This window comes from Zingiber officinale, chromosome 1B (assembly GCF_018446385.1).
Source record: "Zingiber officinale cultivar Zhangliang chromosome 1B, Zo_v1.1, whole genome shotgun sequence".
NCBI classification, from domain to species: Eukaryota; Viridiplantae; Streptophyta; class Magnoliopsida; order Zingiberales; family Zingiberaceae; genus Zingiber; species Zingiber officinale.
In genome coordinates this window covers 141,516,476-141,538,404 of record NC_055986.1, presented here as the reverse complement: position 1 = coordinate 141,538,404, position 21,929 = coordinate 141,516,476, and positions in this window count along the sequence as shown.

Below are 21,929 nucleotides of genomic sequence, written 5' to 3'. Positions count from 1 at the left end.
GTGCTGTTGAATTTAGTTTTGGCTGTGATCGAGACTTGAACGGTTGATTATGAATGCTGAGACGACGAATGAAAGTTACCTTGCAATAGCAGGAATGACTTGGAAAAATTAAAAGTAAATTAGAATATTTTTGTTTTAAAAGTTTAAATATTTAACTCAAGCAAAAAAAAAAATCCAGTTTAATTTAAAATCATGTCATGATTTTCGATTTAAAGAGATAAATTTTAAATCATTTCTATCCAAGATAGCTATAAACTTGTTGTGATGTAAGAATTAGGATAAGATGGTTAAATAATTTTACTAATAATTAAAAACGAATTACTGTATAGTTAATTTCTCTCCTCACCCGGTAATAAAATAGGTGACGTTTGGTTAAATGATAAAAATGACTATGAGTATGTATTTGATAGTAAGATGTAATGAGAATGAGAATAAAAATAAAACCCGCTTAATTATATATGTGGATTTGGTCGATTCCCATAAATCTAGAAATTATTCCTAAATTGTCATTTCCAAACCCACAATTCAAATACCATCTTTTACTATCATTCCATTCCCTCATTCCCAAATCCATCATTTCATATATCTAGAAATCATTCCATTTTTTGGGAGGAGGTTTACATAGTTTGTAAATGGAAGAGAAAATAGGAAAATCCAGCCTTGCCATTAACCATCCTTTTATATATATATATATATAAACTGTGAAATTATAATATAACAAAAATACCAAATTGAAAATTTAAATCAAATAGTTTTTTTTGTCTGTGTAGAAATCAATATTTATAGTTTGATAAGTAAAACCATTACTTATTTGCCGTAAGGAAAAACTTTTCAATCCCTTTAAATTTGGGTAAAACCTCCTTTAGACTTTAAAATGATCCTATAAATTAATGCTTGCAAATAAATAAAATGGAATAGAATAAATGTTAATTAAATTTCCCGTCCAATTCTTCACGTAATGATATTGGAAGGATGATTAAACAGTTAGCACAACATGGATCGGTATATATAGATGCACCTTTAATTTCGTTTTTTTAATTTCCAATTTGTTTCCAAATTTGTGATTTATTATTCTTACTTGAAATTTATTCATAAAATTCTCGCTTTAGACTTTGTGGTAAAGTTAGTCCAAATATTACCTTTCCCACTTTCCTTTCATCCGTTTTAGCTATATGAAAGACTTTCCTTTCATCCGTTTTAGCTATTTGCTTTCATTTAAAATTTTCTTCATGGTGAAAAAATATTGTAAATTCATTCCTTCCAGACCTAAATTCAATGCAGTCAACCAGAATTCTTTATATACATGTCAAAATCTTAGTTTCAGACATGCATAACACTTGTTCAGTACTAAATTTGCTTTATATTCATCATGCATTATTCCTTCATCTTGTTTATGCTATTATTGGCATTGAGCAGCTGTGTGTGCATAGTTGGAGCTGCTTCAATCTCCAAATTCATTACTGTTGATCAGAAAGGGCATGGAAATTTCAAGACTATTCAAGCTGCTATCGATTCCATTCCTGATGGCAATCAACAGTGGGTTCAAATTAATATAAAGAAAGGAACTTACAGGTATTACAACCATCTCTTCTCGTAAGTTCTTCATTTGTCCAAAGTTATGAATACTTTGTTTTGGATACTTGTTGTAGGGAGAAGGTTCACATATGGGGGCCAAAACCATTTATTGTTCTCCAAGGCGAAGGTGCTAGCAACACTAGAATCGACTGGAATGATCACGGTGATACTAGAAATTGTGCAACCTTTATCGTCTATGCCAATGACTTTGTTGCTCGCGATATTACATTTTCAGTGAGAACTCTTTGCAAACCTTTCTAGTATATATATATGCATGGACTTAAAACAATAAATGTATAAAAGAAATGTAATACATACATAAGAACTTATCCATGGGTTCATGTAAACTTTTATCTCGCTCTTTTGGATGCAGAATTCATATAACTGGAATTATCAGGCGCCTGAAGTAGCAGAGGCAGCACTAGTAGGGGGAGATAGGAATTCCTTCTATAGGTGTCATTTCTTAGGCCACCAAGACACCTTGTGTGACTACCTAGGTCGTCATTTTTACTACGGATGTTGGATCGAGGGCAGTGTCGACTTCATTTTTGGCTTTGCGCAATCCATATACGAGGTATATATAGTCTCTGGACACATAGTTGTAGTTTTAATTACTCAAAGTCTATCGATGACAATATTAATGTATATATAATAATTAAGATGCTCAATGAAATTTAAAAATAGCTGAAGAATTAAAGCTAATTAACTTTATTTTTTTCACTGTATGCAGAAATGTACTTTGCATTCGAATGGAAAGGGTTGGTTGATCGCAAATGCTAAGAAGAACCAAAATTCCCCAACTGGGTTTGTATTCAAGTATTGCACCATTCGAACCTCGAGCCAGGGCACTTACCTCGGAAGAGCATGGAATGAATGGTCCACTGTGATTTTCTTTAAGACATACATGCCTGCAAATATTCAACCTCAAGGTTGGCAGGGATGGTATGCCTCTCCGAATGAGTAAGAGCTTTCACCTAATTAATTGGCCTTTGATTTTAATTTTTTTAAATTACTATTTTTTTTAAAATATATATATATATATATATATATATATATTATATCTAATGTCAGGAGCCACACAACGATCATAGAACAAGGTTGCTTGGGACCAGGCTCAGATAAGTCAAGAAGAGTGAGTTGGTTAAAAAATAATGAAAGCATTAGCCACTTCGTCAGCGACAAATTTATTGGTCCAGATAATTGGTTGTCTCAACAACCTTAAGATTTTTAAACAAGTGTCTTAAGACTTCTTAGTCGATATAATTGATTAAGTAAGCAAGACAAGTAGAACAAATTAGCTAGACTACTTTAATGGTACATCTAGCTTGCTATTTTACTCATGAAGATCAAGTCGACAAGTTGTTCAACATTTGTGCCTTTGTAATGGTGATGACTTTGATTAAAAAATAATGTAATTAATGTAATTTGTATCAAATTTGTTCATTTTCTAGGATGCAAGTTGCTTTAATTTGCTTGTATGAGTTTGGCAATGAAACATCATGAAATTTTGTATTGCATGTGACTGCTAAACTCAAAGTAATATTTTTTCTAATTATAAACATGCAATGAAAATATATATTTTATTTGGTGCAATATATATACAACATAAAATATTTGAAATATCATATGTATACAATATGATATATGTAATGAATTTACAATTAGCACATTCATATATCTGAAAATTATATAATAAATAAAAAATTAATGATTCTAAATTTTGTAAATGAATGTGAAAAGTCCACCAGCATGCATATTTTCTAATTATTGCGGGGCTATGATGCGCGATAGGTTATTCAGGTTGTTATTCAGATACTCACGGTTCGAGTACCCTAGCTATGACGTATTTATAAATTTTTTTTCTCCAAATAAGAAACGTAATCAAAAGATGTTGGGTTTCTCGGCGGGTTACCACGTGCACTTCTCGGTTTATCCTGGTGGCCGGTAGAAACTTTCGTAAGGTCGGGTCAATCACCCTAGATAGTCAATGAGGCTAACTGGGATTATCATTTTTTTAATTTTTTTTTCTTATTATTGCGGTCCCCGAGGCTATGGTACCGCGGTAGGACATCCAAATTGTCACTCAGGTAATCACGGTTTGATCCCCAGTTATAACATATTTGTAAAAAAAATTTCTCTAAATGGAGGACACAACCAAAAGATGTTGAGTTTTTGAATTAGTCATGTGCATCCCGATTTATCTTAATAGTCGATAAAAAATATTTATGAATCTGGACCGATCACCCGGAAATAATCAATGAAGCCATTTTTTTTAATTATTGCTACAATATTTAGTAATTATTCGCAATACGAATAACATAAATTATTTACGATCAAATATAATTAAATGATACATAAAATACTATTATTTGATCGAAATATATATAAAAACAACAATAAGTTACTGCCATGTGAGTACATGACCTAAAAGTCACATTCACATAACAATTCCTTTTAAAGCTAAAATTATGTACAATAGATCCTCTCGGGATCTCAAATTGACGTTTAATAAGTAAAATCAAATGTTTTAATGTTATATTGAAAAAAATGATTTTATATATTTTTTTCTAGTTTCAATTTCCATATATCATATAAACTTATTCATTTAATCTTTCATTAATATATATACATTTATATTTTAAATTTTAATATAATATTATTAAATAATATTTTTTTTTTGCCCAGGTTATGCACTAAAATATTAAAATGGCATTTATTCACTATACACCTTTTTGATTGTATTTATAGAAAGTGAATATTTTATCTTAAATATCAATCTAAATGTTAAAATGACGTTTAACTAAAATTATATATTGAAAAATTTTCTATTGTATTCATTTTAACTTTTGTTTAATTTTAATTGTTTTCCCCATTTAATAATTATCATAATAAATTGTCAAATAAATTAAATATATCAATAATATAATATGGATCAAACTTATAATTTAAAAAGTTTTAAAGGTAAGATGAAAAGTGTAAATCAAAATTATTTCACATAAGTTTTGGTCACAACACAATTTGCACAAGGCTATGGTTACTCTAAAGTGTGGAATGCGCAAGGGCATGCTAGGCGGCCAACAGGGTTACCCACTTAGAGTCAGGGGCGTAGCCACATGGATGAGAGGGGGTGCGACCGCCCCCTCTCACATTTTGTTAAAATATTAATATTATATATTTGAAATTCTTCATCATCACTTTGATGGGATGATTCATCACCGTTCATTTTTAGAAATTGAAATTGATCACATATTTGAAAAGACCACAACCTAAGTTATCCATCGGTACCGCTTTTATTAGGAAATATCACAACTTGAAATATTAAGTATTGAATTTTAAAAATAAAATATATAATAATAAATAGATGAACTAAATCGTAAGACACGAAGTGAGAGCGCTAAATTAAAATTGAATCAGAGTTGAACTAACTCTAATAAGTAGGCGCGAGATAAGGATTACGTTAGTTCAAAAAAGAATTGATTTGGTTAAGTTATAGTCGAACCAAGTTTAAGATTTAAACGAGTTTGATCGATTTAAAACAAATTAGGATATTTTTAAGTAAATTTTTTATTTCATTTTTTTCCTCACCCTTTTCTGATCTGTACGCATATTGCAACCTCGACCCATTGTACTTTATGTCACCCTTTCGTCCATCTCTCTCTTTTATCTTTCTCTTCTTCCTCATTTGCTTCTTCTCCAATAGTAGTAAACTTACCACCTTTTCCTCTTCTCTTCTCGAGCACAAGAGTTCTCTTTTCTCCTCCTTTCTCTTCTTCAATAAGCAAGAAATGTAGCATCAGCTGCTACCCTCTTTCAGCAATAAGAGCAGCCCTCAACCCTCGCATCTTCTTCCTCTTCTCATGTTTTTAAGGATTTTATTGGCATCGCAAGAATAGTCATATTTTGTCTTGTCTTGCTCTCTTTCTATCGTTGTCAAACTCACTGAAACTAGTCAAGGTTGTTAATAAATAAGGTATAGTTCTCCTCTTTTGCTTACTCCTCCCTATTTTCTCTTCTATATTTTTCTCAAAAACAATGATATTCCAAGAGGAGTAAATTATTTCGTTCTTCTTTTAATATTTCATTAATTGAAGGAGAGTGGTAAAGTATAAATTTTATTTTATTATATTGTTAATTAGGATGATTATTTAGATCGCAATAAAAACTTCATATATAGGAATGCTAAATATTATAAGAAAGTGATATTACAAATGATTTTTCAACTTTGAATCATAAAGAAGATTTGGAGATCGACAGATCATTATTTCAACTAGAACCAAGGACTATGGTCAAAATTTTCTAATTTAAGTTCATTTCATCTCCTTAAATTTGAAATTTAGGCTTTTAGATGGTGAAAATCGCCCCTCTTGATTGAAAATTCTGGCTACGCCACTGCTTAGAGTCTCTCACCGTTGCCAGCATGAGAACGAAATAGGAAGGAAGAAAAGTTCTTTCCATCCAATTTAGATAGATAGTAAAAATTATTTCCATCCTCTATTAATTTATAATAGGTAAACAATAAAAATGAAGAGTAGTCCCTTCTTTTGTCATAAAAAATTTTTCAATCGAAATTTTATTTTTAATTGTTATTTCCATCCTTCCAAATTTTTATTTCCATCCTTCCAAACATAAGGGGATTAATATTTTTATTACAAATATGGTAACATGCAAATATTATAATTATTCAATGCGGCATGCCAATAAAAAAAAAAATCCTATTACCATTAACCCAATTACACTCGTAGCGTATTTTTTTTCTCATCACAGTTATTTGTATTTACTCCTTTGAGGCAGAATATAATGGGTTAATTCTGCTCCAAAAAACATGATATTAAATATGATTATATGTTAATTAATGCAGCAGGAAGGTAAACATAAATCTATCATCTTTATATATATATATATACACGTAAATTAAAATAAAATTTTATCTTTTCTATCCTATTACTACATGTAACAATTATTATGGTATTGATGTAATAAGGTTGTAGTAGTTATTATGCAGTAGCGGCTACAACTTGTAGCAGTTACTATGTAATAGTTGCTACAACTGTACAGTAACTGCTACAACTTGTAGCAGTTACTGTGCAATAGCTGCTACTACAACTGTACAGCAGTTACTACAACTTGTAGTAGTTACTATGCAGTAACTGCTACTACAATTGTGCAGTAGCTACTACAACTTGTAGCATTTACTGTGCAGTAGCTACTACAACTTGTAACAGTTACTATACAGTAACTAATACAACTGTGCAGTAGATACTACAACGATGCAGTCGTTACTACAATAGTGCAATAGTTGCTACAACGGTGTAATAGTTGTTACAACGGTGTAGTAATTGCTACAACATAATATCTATACAATAATTATTGCTGCACGTTTTTGCAGCTACAACACAATAGCTACACAATAACTGTTATACATTGTAGCAGCTACTACATAGTAGTTGCTACAACATGTAGCAATTATTGTATAGTAGCTGCTACAATATTGTAGCGGCTACACCACTTTTAAAACTCAGTACTACAGTGGTTATTGCGTGCAATCATATGAGAGAGAAACATTGTTTATTTTAATTTAAGAGGAAAAAGAGAATAGTTGTTGCATGCAGATGAGAGAGAGATTAAAAATATTAGATTTTGGTCGTGTCACATAGCCCACATCAAATTTTGCTCACAGTCATGCACAAAGAGTCACTTAGCATATCAATTCTCTCTCTCTCTCTCTCTCTCTCTCTCTCTATATATATATATATATATATATAACTCAAGGGGATAGTAAGGGTGTATGCAGTCGGACAGATTACTCACCTTTGGGGCTTAGCTGTCCACTCCTCCTAGGCATGTCCCTAGCATACAACCAGTCGGCCTAATGACTGGTTCGACTTTCGGAACTTAGCTCCCCACTCTTCAAAGGCAAGACTCCCAGCATACAGTCGGTCGCCCTAATGACATGACAGTCAAAGTAATATATAGGGTCGATAATTAAGATGATATGACAGTCAAAGTCAATATGAGATAGTAATCAAAGTCAAGGGGACAATTAGGGTGAATGCATTCGGACAGATTACTCACCTTTAGGGCTTAGTTGTCCACTCATCCTAGGCATGGCCCTAGCATACAACCGGTCGCCCTAATGACTAATCTGAATTTTAGGACTTAGCTCCCTACTCTTCAAAGACAAGGCTCCTAGTATACAACCAGTCAACTTCAGAGCCAGTTGGACTTTTGGGACTTAGCTCTCCACTCTTCAAGGGCAAGGGTCCCAGCATACAGCCGGTTGGCCCCAGAGCCGGTCGGACTTTCGAGACTTAACTCCCTACTCTTCAAGGGCAAGGCTCCCTATAATCGATCAACCCTAGAGTCGTTCGGACTTATGGGGCTCAGCTCCCCACTTCCCATGTGCAAGTCTCCCAGCATACAGCCGATTGTCCTCAGAATCAGTCGGATTTCCTCCAGGAGATAGTAGTATTAACAAATCATAACAACCTATAATAGAATAACGGTTACTCGTCAACGAATATTCCGCTACCCTTGCATATGCACACAATGGAACATTCCTCTGAGGGTTATCATGCATGCTTCTTTACTCGACATATTCTGATACCAGACATTCTCTAATGTCTCATTATTGCGGGGTTATGAGTGTTAGTATAAAAAGGGAGGTCATTTTCGTTGGTCAGGGGCGCTATGCTACGCGTGCACACATAGATCGACATTATTATTTTACTGTTCATTTTCTTCTCTATTTGGCTACGGTTCTGACTTGAGTGTTAGAATGCTTGCGCTAGGGACCCCCTCCCTAATTCTCTCTCTAACGATTCCATTTGCTCTCTTTGTGGTGTGCACAGAAAGGATCGCTCAGTGCCATCTTCTTCCAGCTCAAAGTCTTCTCACAGTGAGCAGTAGAGCCACCTACTCAGTGTGTCATCTTTCCCAATTTCAGACAGGATCAAATTTGATATTATCTGTGGTAACCTCTCCTCCTGATCTAAAATGAGAAGATGAACAACACTAGAAAACTCTCTGCCATTACCATGATCTCAGAGGATTTCGACGAACTGTTACGCTCCGCAAGTGTACGGAAATATCGCAAGTAATATAAAAGATTATCGTATCCACAGGGACTTGAATAAGCACTAGAAATGTCTCAATGCGAATTAGCTAAACAACTATCCAATCGTTTCAAAAGCAAAGTAAAGGTAAGCAAATCTAATATTAAAGATCAACAAACAAGAGTTTAGTGTTTTGGGTTATGATAAAGGGAGATTCTAGGAGTTTCGGTTTCTTTGTAAGATTTCTTGAATGTAAATGGTTCACTAATTCTTTTCCCTCAATTACCAAACATGTAGAAAGTTGCCGGTTCCTTCTTGCAATAGACAACCGGCTAAGGACTGAGAAATGTATCTAAATAGGATTAATGAGACATGAACCTACGTTGTCCTTACACAGAAGCGCACCTATTACTATGCCTTCCTCGGATATCAACATAGAAACCCACAACTTATTAATCTACAAAGATACAAGAAGCTAATCATAGAATCCATCCCACTCTCTTGAATATTCCTATTTCCCCTTCAAGATTATCTCTCAAACGTCCTTACACGGGCTTGCACCTGTCACATGGATCCCTCGGATGATCGAGTGAGAGTTTATCCTTACCAAGTCCATAAGAAATCCAAACAATCAATCAAGAATGAGAATTAAGCACAAACCACCATCAATCATTCAAGATCTAATTGATACAAGCAAGATAATGTCATTGAAACAAGAAAATGGCAAATCCATAAGAGATTACATCAATCCATCTTACAAATACTCCCTTAATCCTAGAATACAAGATCTACTCCGTGAATCGAGGAAGAAAATCCGAAGAAATAGAGTTTACAAGCATTCTTTGAATCCCCAATCCAAGAAAACAAGAAGAGGGGGAAAGAGAAAACTTATTTACGAAGAAGCCTTGTCTTCGGATCCAATCCTCGCTCCGGAGTCGAAATCGTCGAGATCTCCCTTAGAATCGCCCAGAAATCCTCCCAAGAATGGGAGGAAACCACCAAATCTTGCTTTCTCCCAAAGGGGGAGAGATCCCCTTTCAATTCATGAAGAAGGGTTTAAATAGAGGAGGGAATCGGGCGCCACACGGCCCCGTGACACGGCCGTGTGAGATTCACACGGCCATGTCCAGTTCCCTCTCGGCCAAACCTGCACGGCCGTGTGACTCCACACGGCCAAAACCCTTCTGCTCTCTTGAAATGCTACACGGCCGTGTGGTGCACACGGCCACAACCTGCTTGGTCTCTGGAAATGCTGCACGGCCGTGTGGTGCACACGGCCACAGCCTGCTTGGTCTCTGGAAGTCTCACATGGCCGTGTAGATCCACACGGCCATGTAAGGCTTCTGCTCTGGTTGACTTCAAATCTTGACACGGCCGTATGAGGTTCACACGGCCATGTCATCTTTCTCTTCTGCTGGTGCCAAACCCCACACGGCCCGAGCTCCATACCAATGCAGGGCCGTGTGAGGTACACGGCCTGGTGCTTTCTCCCTTTGTTTCCTCCAAGGCTTGCCCAAAGATATAAATTCTTCACCAAATCGACTCCTGCGTACAGTAAATGCACAAAAAGCAGATCTCCGAACCAAAAGAGTAAATATGCTAAAAGGAAAGCTGGAAGTATACAAATGCATAGATCAAGCATGCTCAAAGTATGTAAATGTGCGTAAAAATATGCATAAAAGAGTATATAATCTACGCACATCACACCCCCAGACTTAAACCTTTGCTTGTCCTCAAGCAAAATGCTGCAGTCTAAATTCATATGTTCTACAACACATTCATAAAACCCAGTGCACTTTCCTAACTCTATCAAAAAGTTTTATTAACAAGCTTGATCATGGAAACAAGTAAAGTATGGTTCAAGCATAAGAATCCTGTGCGCAGTGTAAAAGTAACTCAACACCCTTCAAGTTTCAATCCATGTCCTAGTCAAGTCGTCATCAAATTTGAATTCCTAGTGTTCCCAGTGAAAGACAAGTAACCAGTGATAGGCACTTACTCACCATTCACTTGTTCATATTTCTCAACTAACCCAAGGTCTCAAAGGTGTGCTCAATCTCAAGGGAAGCTAAGCAGTCATTTCCCCAGTAACCTAACTCGGTCTCAAAGGGGTGACTTGCTAGATTCCACTCATGACAACTGTTTTTTATATCCCTTATTGTTCATTTTTTTTCATTTTTTTTTTAATAAGTGTTTGCATTGTGCAAAACTTATTCACAAATGTACTTTTAGCACACATGTTGGGATATTCTGATTTTTCCAAATGAGCTTTAATGATTTGAGCCTCATCCAGTAACCAAAATGAAAGTTGAGAAATCACCATGGAAACCAAGTACTAAGCAAACAAGATGAATCATGACCATTTCAATGACATCAACTATTCAAGCATCAAGCACAAGTGTAGTGTAAGTAAGATTCTTAAGGTCAAGCCAAGACTAAAATTCATCTCCATATGATTCTTAGCTTGTTTCATGCTACCCAAGATAGAGAAAAGAACTACATAAAGTTTACTACTCGTATCATTCGAACATCATGAATCAAGACAATAATCGTGCTAACATTTCACTTGAATCCAAGAAAGCATATAAGTGAAGATTTGATGTTCTCAAAAAATTTTTGCCATGATTATTTCAAAAACAAGTAAAATAAAGCAACAAGCAATGAAAATAAGAACCAACATGAAAAACTAATCAAAAACTAAAAACTGAAAACCAAACTAAACAATACATGACACCCCCCTAGACTTAAACTTTTCATCGTCCCGATGAAATCAGTATGGTGGAGGAGGTGGAGGTGGACGAGGGAAAGGAGGTCTACGACGTGGTTGGCCAATAGGAAAACTAGGAAAACCTGGAATCTCACCCAAGGATCTATGATACTCATATAAAGCATCAACTTGTTGGCTAATAAGCGTCATACTCTGCATAAAATCTCTCATCCTAGCCTGATCAGTATCATAATCCTGCACAAACTCGGCCACCTGACCTTGAAAATTCCTCGTAAACTGAAAATGATTTTGTACCTCCCTAAACTGATTATCAGATAAAGAAAAGCGCCCTTCCAACATTTTTCGTTGGGAATCTTGCTTCTCATGAAGTGATTCTAGAGACGTACGAAAATCTGAAAAATCGAACCTAGAAGATCCCGTGCCATATGCAAAAGAATGCCTAGCAGGCTCCATAAAACTAGAAGGCTGCGTATGTCCAGATGACGAGGGTTCATAATGTGGCTCAGTGTCTCCAGGTATAGAAAGGTTATCCTCAAAATCTAACTCAGAAATTACCCAATTAGCCCGGTTGCGAATAGTAGTTCGTTCAGGAAAAGGAAGGGGTAAAGGAGAACCACTCCTCCTAGGAAACGCGAAACCATTCTCATCCCGAACGATCATTTTCATAGCAAGACATGTATCAATGTCAATCATGTCATTACCATGAATTATTTCCAACCCATCAACATCAAGATTTAAATTACAAGCTATTCGGGTAATCAAACCACCAAAAACGATTGATCCCGATGATGCCCTAGCTGATCGCAATAAGGTTTGAACAAAATGAAAACCAGAGTCAAATTCAACCTTATAAAGCATAGCCCATAAAGCATAAAGCTCTATCTTCTTAACCACTCCATCACTCTCTCCCCTACCAAAAATAGTTTTACTCATGACTCTATGTAGATACCTAAAGATGGGGTTTTGCATATGGGAGGCTTTAGCTCTTGAAGGCTCATAAGGTTGATCTAACCCAGTTATTGCATTCCAAAAATGATTCCAATTAAACCTTGGATCAAACCTACGAGGGCTTCCGGTGGTTATTCCAAAACAAGAATTAAAGTCACTAAATGCCCATAGAAATTCTTGATTCATTAATCTAAAAGAGATTTTTCCAAAATAATCATCTTCATTAGTAAAATGGACATCCAATGAACTTAAAAATTCCAAAACAAGACGAGGATATGTAGGCAAATGTGTGTACATAATATCACTCCAATCTAAAAACCCAATCATCAAATCTACATCTTCCCTAATTCCAAGCATATCAAGAACAGTTGGGTCCATATATCTAGTACACACTATCTTTCTATTGACAAGAATTGCAAATCTAGTTACTTGATCATCATTTCTGAACACAATATTGAATTCATTGTCATTACCTTCGTTGCGTGAAGTCCTTTTGCCTTTGCCCTTCACTGGTTGTTTTCCTTTGTCTCTTGATGGCTCCTTCTCTTTGTCTCCACTAGATCCACCACCTCCTTTGCGTAATCTCTTCAAAATATTGGACATCTTGATGAGTTTAGATAGGGGAGAATTATTTAGAGTTGTGGAACTTCAAAGAACAAAACTTCAAAGAACAAAAGGTCTTAGGTTAAGAGAATAAAAAGTCCAAGTCTTAGAGAGGAGGAGAATCGGATCTAAGAGATCTTGAGAGATTAGAGAGGAGTTTTTAAGAAATTGGGAGAGAAAGATATGTTTTGGAGAGTTGGGGGTGTGCGGAACACGGCCAAGATCTGGCCGTGTGAGGTAGGAGGTAAACTTAAGTAGTTCTCCTACACGGGCCGTGTAGATCTACACGGGCCGTGTAGATCTACACGGCCTCCCCATCTTTCCTCTCGGGATTCTTTGCACGGGCCGTGTAGATCCACACGGCCTCCCCCTCCTCCTTCTCTGGATTCCTCGCACGGCCGTGTCTGGGACACGGCCTCACCATCTTTCCTCTCGAGATTCTTTGCACGGCCGTGTCTATGACACGGCCTATTCCTTTTTCCTCTCGGGAGATCCCACACGGCCGTGTCTGGATGACACGGCCCAAACACTTTCCTTCTCTGCAACCTTTGCCTGGCCGTGTATAGCACACGGCCCGACTCTGTTTTGCACCTAACCTGAAAACAGAATCAAAAGAATGCATCAAACTAAAAGAAATTACAACACAAATCAAAACTAACTAAAAGAACCCTTGGGTTGCCTCCCAAGAAGCGCTTGTTTAAGGTCTTTAGCTCGACCAAACTTAATCATTCGCTCCTTTTCCTCGCCCTTGGAGGACAGATATACTTTTCGTTTCCGTTGGGAGATCTTCTCCCAACATCTTCCACCACATTGTCTCCTTCATTTGGTGGCCTTCCATGAGGATGGAAATTCCATTCCTCAAGTTTATAAATGCTTGTCCTGCTACAAGCATTTAAAAGAGACGAGACATGGTTAGAGACATTAGATAAATCATATTCCAACTTTTCCTTACCAATTACCAAAGAAAGCTTATGATTTTTGACATCAATTATAGCTCCAGCTGTAGCAAGGAAAGGTCTTCCTAATATGATAGGAATCCTAGGGTCCTCTTCCATGTCCAACAAGACAAAATCTGTGGGAATTACATTCCCATCCACCTCTACCGGCACATCCTCTATAATACCCAAAGGGTACCTGCAGGAATGATCGGCAAGTTGAAGTGCCATGGTAGTAAGTTTAATGTTTTTGAGACCTAATTTATTACAAATTGAATAGGGAATGAGGCTAACACTCGCCCCCAAATCACAAAAAGATTTTTCAAAAAATTCCTTCCCTATGTTGCAAGGAATATAAAAGCTCCCTGGGTTCTTCAGTTTTGGAGAAGTGTTCTTCTCAAAAATAGCACTACATTCCTCACTAAGCGCAATGGTCTCGACCTCTCCTCTTCTTCTCTTATTTGACATGAGATCCTTCAGGAATTTGGCAAATCTAGGCATTTGTAGAATGGCGTCAATAAGAGGTACCTCTACACAAATTTCCTTAACTTTTTCTAGGAACTTGCCAAATTCTTCATCCTTCTTGAGCATTGTAAGTCTCTGAGGAAAAGGGACAGCTTTGCTCTGATGGTTCAGTGGAAGAGTCTCTTCAACCTCAATGGTACTCTCCTCATTAGCTTGAATCTGATTTGGTATAGGAGGAGAGAGCTCTTCTTTTTGTTTCCCTTTTGAAGCAGTCACTTGGGAGTCTCCCAAGGTCCGTCCGCTCCTAAGCTCAATCCTATTACAATGCTCCATAGGATTCACATCAGGTTTTCCTGGAAGCTGTCCTGGTGCTCTGGATGATGAGGAAGCTAGTTGGGCAATTTGACTGTCCTGGATCTTTTGATGCTTTTCAGAATTATTCATTCTCTGAATGAGCTTTGCTAAATCTTGCTTCATTTCATTCTGATTTGAGATAATTTCTTCAAGCATCTTTTCAACATTTGACTTTGGTAAGCCTTGAGAAGATAAATGTTGAAAATTTTGTTGCCCAGCTTGAAAATTTGGTCTTGCCCCCATAGATGGTCCTTGATCTTGATTGTTTCTGTAAGAAAAATTTGGATGACTCTTCCATCCAGGGTTATAAGTATTTGAGTATGGGTTGTTCTGCCTTTGATTGTAGCTCATGATTGCATCGCATTGTTCTAGTTGATTGATTTGTGCAGTGATAGCTCCCAATGGACATGAGTCATTTGAATGCTCTGAACTCCCACATACTTCACAAGATGTACTAATAGCATTGACCATATTAGCACTAGTCCCTATGTTCTCAAATTTCTTAGTAAGAGCATCCAATTTTGCAGACAAAAGAGTGACTGCATCTACATCAAACTTCCCTGATGCTTTAATTGTTGGGTTTACAGAGGAGTAGCCACCACTTCTTTCATTTGCCCATTGATGATGATTTTGTGCTACACTTTCAATGATTTCTTCGGCTTCATCTAAACTTTTATTCATAAGTGCCCCTCCAGCAGCTGAATCAAGGGACACTTTGGTATGATAATTGATACCATTATAAAAAGTGTGCAACACTAACCATCTTTCCAACCCATGATGTGGGCATTGTCTGAGCATACTATTATATCTATCCCATGCTTCAAAAAGAGACTCTGAGTCAGTTTTCTTGAAGCTTGCAATTAAATTCCTCATATGAGCTGTTTTGCTTGGTGGGTAGAACTTATCAAGAAACTGTTGCTCGCACTGCTCCCAAGTGGTGATGCTATTAGGGGCCAAAGAATTCAGCCATTGCTTTGCCCTATCTCTTAGAGAAAACCCAAATAACAGTAATCTAACTGCATCTGAAGGAACTCCATTCATTTTCATGGTCCCACATATTTCATAAAAGACCTCTAAATGTTGATTGGGGTCTTCATGAGGTCCTCCACCAAATTGGTTCTGCTGCACCATAGATATGATTGCGGGTTTGATCTCAAAGTTATTAGCCTCCACTGAAGGTCTTGAAATACTAGATCGGAAACCTCTTGCATAGGGTGCTGCATAGTCCTTGAGTGGTCTATTTGCCATGTTCAAATGTTCCTGTTCTTCAATTTGCCTTTGCAGAATTCTTCTTTTATGGAAAGTTCTATCAATCTCAGGGTCAAAAGGAAAGAATTCCCCTGCAAAGTTAGATCTTCGCATACACAAGAACAAGATAACAATTGAAAATTTGACACAAAAAGGAAAATAGAAGAATCAAAAATGCAGAATTGAGTTTGTACAAAAAGAATTAGCAAGAAGTAAAAGTTATACAAGAAAGTAAAAAAAACAGAAATCTAATGATTAGCTACAACTATGCAATATGAAAGGAAAACAAATGTTATGTTTAGTCTAGCTCAATTGATAATTCCTAATGTTATAGCGCAGTCCCCGGCAACGGCGCTAAAAACTTGTTACGCAAATGTCGCAAGTAATATAAAAGATTATCGTATCCACAGGGACTGGAATAAGCACTAGAAATGTCTCAATGCGAATTAGCTAAACAACTATCCAATCGTTTCAAAAGCAAAGTAAAGGTAAGCAAATCTAATATTAAAGATCAACAAACAAGAGTTTAGTGTTTTGGGTTATGATAAAGGGAGATTCTAGGAGTTTCGGTTTCTTTGTAAGATTTCTTGAATGTAAATGGTTCACCAATTCTTTTCCCTCAATTACCAAACATGTAGAAAGTTGTCGGTTCCCTCTTGCAATAGACAACCGGCTAAGGACTGAGAAATGTATCTAAATAGGATTAATGAGACATGAACCTACGTTGTCCTTACACAGAAGCGCACCTATTACTATGCCTTCCTCGGATATCAACATAGAAACCCACAACTTATTAATCTACAAAGATACAAGAAGCTAATCATAGAATCCATCCCACTCTCTTGAATATTCCTATTTCCCCTTCAAGATTATCTCTCAAACGTCCTTACACGGGCTTGCACCTGTCACATGGATCCCTCGGATGATCGAGTGAGAGTTTATCCTTACCAAGTCCATAAGAAATCCAAACAATCAATCAAGAATGAGAATTAAGCACAAACCACCATCAATCATTCAAGATCTAATTGATACAAGCAAGATAATGTCATTGAAATAAGAAAATGACAAATCCATAAGAGATTACATCAATCCATCTTACAAATACTCCCTTAATCCTAGAATACAAGATCTACTCCATGAATCGAGGAAGAAAATCCGAAGAAATAGAGTTTACAAGCATTCTTTGAATCCCCAATCCAAGAAAACAAGAAGAGGGGGAAAGAGAAAACTTATTTACGAAGAAGCCTTGTCTTCGGATCCAATCCTCGCTCCGGAGTCGAAATCGTCGAGATCTCCCTTAGAATCGCCCAGAAATCCTCCCAAAAATGGGAGGAAACCACCAAATCTTGCTTTCTCCCAAAGGGGGAGAGATCCCCTTTCAATTCATGAAGAAGGGTTTAAATAGAGGAGGGAATCGGGCGCCACACGGCCCCGTGACACGGCCGTGTGAGATTCACACGGCCATGTCCAGTTCCCTCTCTGCCAAACCTGCACGGGAATAATGGCCGATGAAAAATTGGTCATGTATTCGAATTGGTCACAATCAAAAGATGTTGAGTTTTTGAATTGGTCATGTATTTCCCGATTTATTTTAATGGCCGATGAAAAATTTTCATGAGTCTAGACCGATATCATCCGGGAATAATCAATGAAGCCAATTTTTTTAATTATTGCTACAATATTTAGTAATTATTCGTAATACGAATAACATAAATTATTTACGATCAAATATAATTAAATGATACATAAAATACTATTATTTGATCGAAATATATATAAAAACAACAATAAGTTACTGCCATGTGAGTACATGATCTAAAAGTCACATTCACGTAACAATTTCTTTTAAAGCTAAAATTATGTACAATAGATCCTCTCGGGATCTCAAATTGACGTTTAATAAGTAATATAAAATGTTTTAATGTTATATTGAAAAAAATGATTTTATATTTTTTTTTTCTAGTTTCAATTTCCATATATCATATAAACATAGATTATTCATTTAATCTTTCATTAATATATATACATTTATATTTAAATTTTAATATTATTAAATAATATTTTTTTTTGCCCAGGTTATGCACTAAAATATTAAAATGGCATTTATTCACTATACACCTTTTTGATTGTATTTATAGAAAGTGAATAGTCATTTAATCTTAAATATCAATATAAATGTTAAAATGACGTTTAACTAAAATTATATATTGAAAATTTTTCTATTGTATTCATTTTAACTTTTGTTTAATTTTAATTATTTTCCCCATTTAATAATTATCATAATAAATTGTCAAATAAATTAAATATATCAATAATATAATATGGATCAAACTTATAATTTAAAAAGTTTTAAAGGTAAGATGAAAAGTGTAAATCAAAATTATTTCACATAAGTTTTGGTCACAACACAATTTGCACAAGGCTATGGTTACTCTAAAGTGTGGAATGCGCAGGGTCATGCTAGGCGGCCAACAGGGTTACCCACTTAGAGTCTCTCACCGTTGCCAGCATGAGAACGAAATAGGAAGGAAGAAAAGTTCTTTCCATCCAATTTAGATAGATAGTAAAAATTAGTTCCATCCTCTATTAATTTATAATAGGTAAACAATAAAAATGAAGAGTAGTCCCTTCTTTTGTCATAAAAAATTTTTCAATCGAAATTTTATTTTTAATTGTTATTTCCATCCTTCCAAATTTTTATTTCCATCCTTCCAAACATAAGGGGATTAATATTTTTATTACAAATATGGTAACATACAAATATTATAATTATTCAATGCGGCATGCCAATAAAAAAAAATCCTATTACCATTAACCCAATTACACTCGTAGCGTATTTTTTTTCTCATCACAGTTATTTGTATTTACTCCTTTGAGGCAGAATATAATGGGTTAATTCTGCCCCAAAAAACATGATATTAAATATGATTATATGTTAATTAATGCAGCAGGAAGATAAACATAAATCTATCATCTTTTTATATATATATATATATATACACACATGAAAATCTAATTTTTTAATCTCTTACTCTCTCATATGCATGCAATAAATTTGCTCTATTTCCACATAAATTAAAATAAAATTTTATCTTTTCTATCCTATTACTACATGCAACAATTATTATGGTATTGATGTAATAACGTTGTAGTAGCTATTATGCAGTAGCGGCTATAACTTGTAGTATACAGTAACTAATACAACTGTGCAGTAGATACTACAACGATGCAGTCGTTACTACAATGGTGTAATAGTTGCTACAATGGTGTAATAGTTGTTACAACGGTATAGTAATTGCTACAACATAATATCTATACAATAATTATTGCTGCACATTTTTGCAGCTACAACACAATAGCTACACAATAACTGCTATACATTGTAGCAGCTACTACATAGTAGTTGCTACAACATGTAGCAATTATTGTATAGTAGCTGCTACAATATTGTAGCGGCTACACCACTTTTAAAACTCAGTACTACAGTGGTTATTGCGTGCAATCATATGAGAGAGAAACATTGTTTATTTTAATTTAAGAGGAAAGAGAGAATAGTTGTTGTATGCAGATGAGAGAGAGAGATTAAAAATATTAGATTTTGGTCCTGTCACATAGCCCACATCAAATTTGGTCACAGTCATGCACAAAGAGTCACTTAGCATATCAATTCTCTCTCTCTCTCTCTCTCTCTCTCTCTCTCTCTCTATATATATATATATATATATATATATATATATATATATATATATATATATATATATATATATATATATAACTCAAGGGGATAGTAAGGGTGTATGCAGTCGGACAGATTACTCACCTTTGGGGCTTAGCTGTCCACTCCTCCTAGGCATGTCCCTAGCATACAACCAGTCGGCCTAATGACTGGTTCGACTTTCGGAACTTAGCTCCCCACTCTTCAAAGGCAAGACTCCCAGCATACAGTCGGTCGACCCTAGATCCACTCGGACTTTCGGGACTTAGCTATCCACTCTTCAAGGGTAAGGCTCCCAGCATATAGCCGATTAACTCCAGCGCCAGTCGAACTTCCGAGACTTAGCACCCTACTCTTCAAGGGCAATGCTCCCAATTTATAGTCGATCAACCCCAGAATTGGTCGGATCTACGGGGCTCAGCTCCCCACTTCCTATGTCCAAGTCTCCCATCATATAGCTGGTCGGCCTTAGAGTCGGTCGGATTTTCTCCAGTAGATAGTAGTGTTAAAGAATCATAACAACTTATCATAGAATAATGGTTACTTATATATATATATATATATATATATATATATAGAGAGAGAGAGAGAGAGAGAGAGAGAGAGAGAGAGAGATAATTAAGATGATATGATAGTCAAAGTCAATATGAGATAGTAATCAAAATCAAGGGGACAATTAGGGTGTATGCATTCGGACAGATTACTCACCTTTAAGGCTTAGTTGTCCACTCCTCCTAGGCATGGCCCTAGCATACAACCGGTTGCCCTAATGACTAATCTGAATTTTAGGACTTAGCTCCCTACTCTTCAAAGACAAGGCTCCTAGTATACAACCAGTCAACTTCAGAGCCAGTCGGACTTTTGGGACTTAGCTCTCCACTCTTCAAGGGCAAGGGTCCCAGCATACAGCCGGTTGGCCCCAGAGCCGGTCGGACTTTCGAGACTTAACTCCCTACTCTTCAAGGGCAAGGCTCCCTATAATCGATCAACCCTAGAGTCGTTCGGACCTATGGGGCTCAGCTCCCCACTTCCCATGTGCAAGTCTCCCAGCATACAGCCGATTGTCCTCAGAATCAGTCGGATTTCCTCCAGGAGATAGTAGTATTAACAAATCATAACAACCTACAATAGAATAACGGTTACTCGTCAGCGAATATTCCGCTACCCTTGCATATGCACACAATGGAACCTTCCTCTGAGGGTTATCATGCATGATTCTTTACTCGACATATTCTGATACCAGACATTCTCTAATATCTCATTATTGCGGGGTTATGAGTGTTAGTATAAAAAGGGAGGTCATTTTCGTTGGTCAGGGGCGCTATGCTACGCGTGCACACATAGATCGACATTATTATTTTACTGTTCATTTTCTTCTCTATTTGGCTACGGTTCTGACTTGAGTGTTAGAATGCTTGCGCTAGGGACCCCCTCCCTAATTCTCTCTCTAACGATTCCATTTGCTCTCTTTGTAGTGTGCACAGAAAGGATCGCTCAGTGCCATCTTCTTCCAGCTCAAAGTCTTCTCACAGTGAGCAGCAGAGCCACCTACTCAGTGTGTCATCTTTCCCAATTTCAGACAGGATCAAATTTGATATTATCTGTGGTAACCTCTCCTCCTGATCTAAAATGAGAAGATGAACAACACTAGAAAACTCTCTGCCATTACCATGATCTCAGAGGATTTCGACGAACACATCTCTGCCATAGTACAAAAGGAAAAAATGGAATTTCTTATGCATCATTCTTGGTTGACCAGGGCGCTCGAAGCTTACGGGTCTTCATCTCAGCAAGACTCTTATTCCCCAGATCCTTAGGTGGCACAGGCGCTAGATTCTTATTTTATTATATTCGCCCCTCACTCCATGAATATTTAGGAGTCAAGGGACCGAGTTGAATCCTCAGTCGGTCAACATGTTAGTTTTTCTATTATATTCCCTCTTACGGTCACAGGATATGCTATAGTTTCTCAATCAGAGAGTAAAGGCCTAGCTCCATGATTAGAGACTATGACCTAGATCCTCGATGCAAGATTAGGGGCATTACTCCCCGATACGACACTAGGGGCACAAATGAGAGACGTAATCAAAGGATGTTGGGCTTCTCGGCTGGTCGGCGCGCGCACTTCTCGATTTATCCTAGTGGCCGGTGGAAACTTTCGTGGGGTCGGGCCAATCACCCTAGGGATAGTCAATGAGACTAACTAAAATTATCATTTTTTTTAAAATTTTTTTTTCTAATTATTGCGGTCCCCGAGGCTATGGTACCGTGGTAGGACATTCAAATTGTCACTCAGGTAATCACGG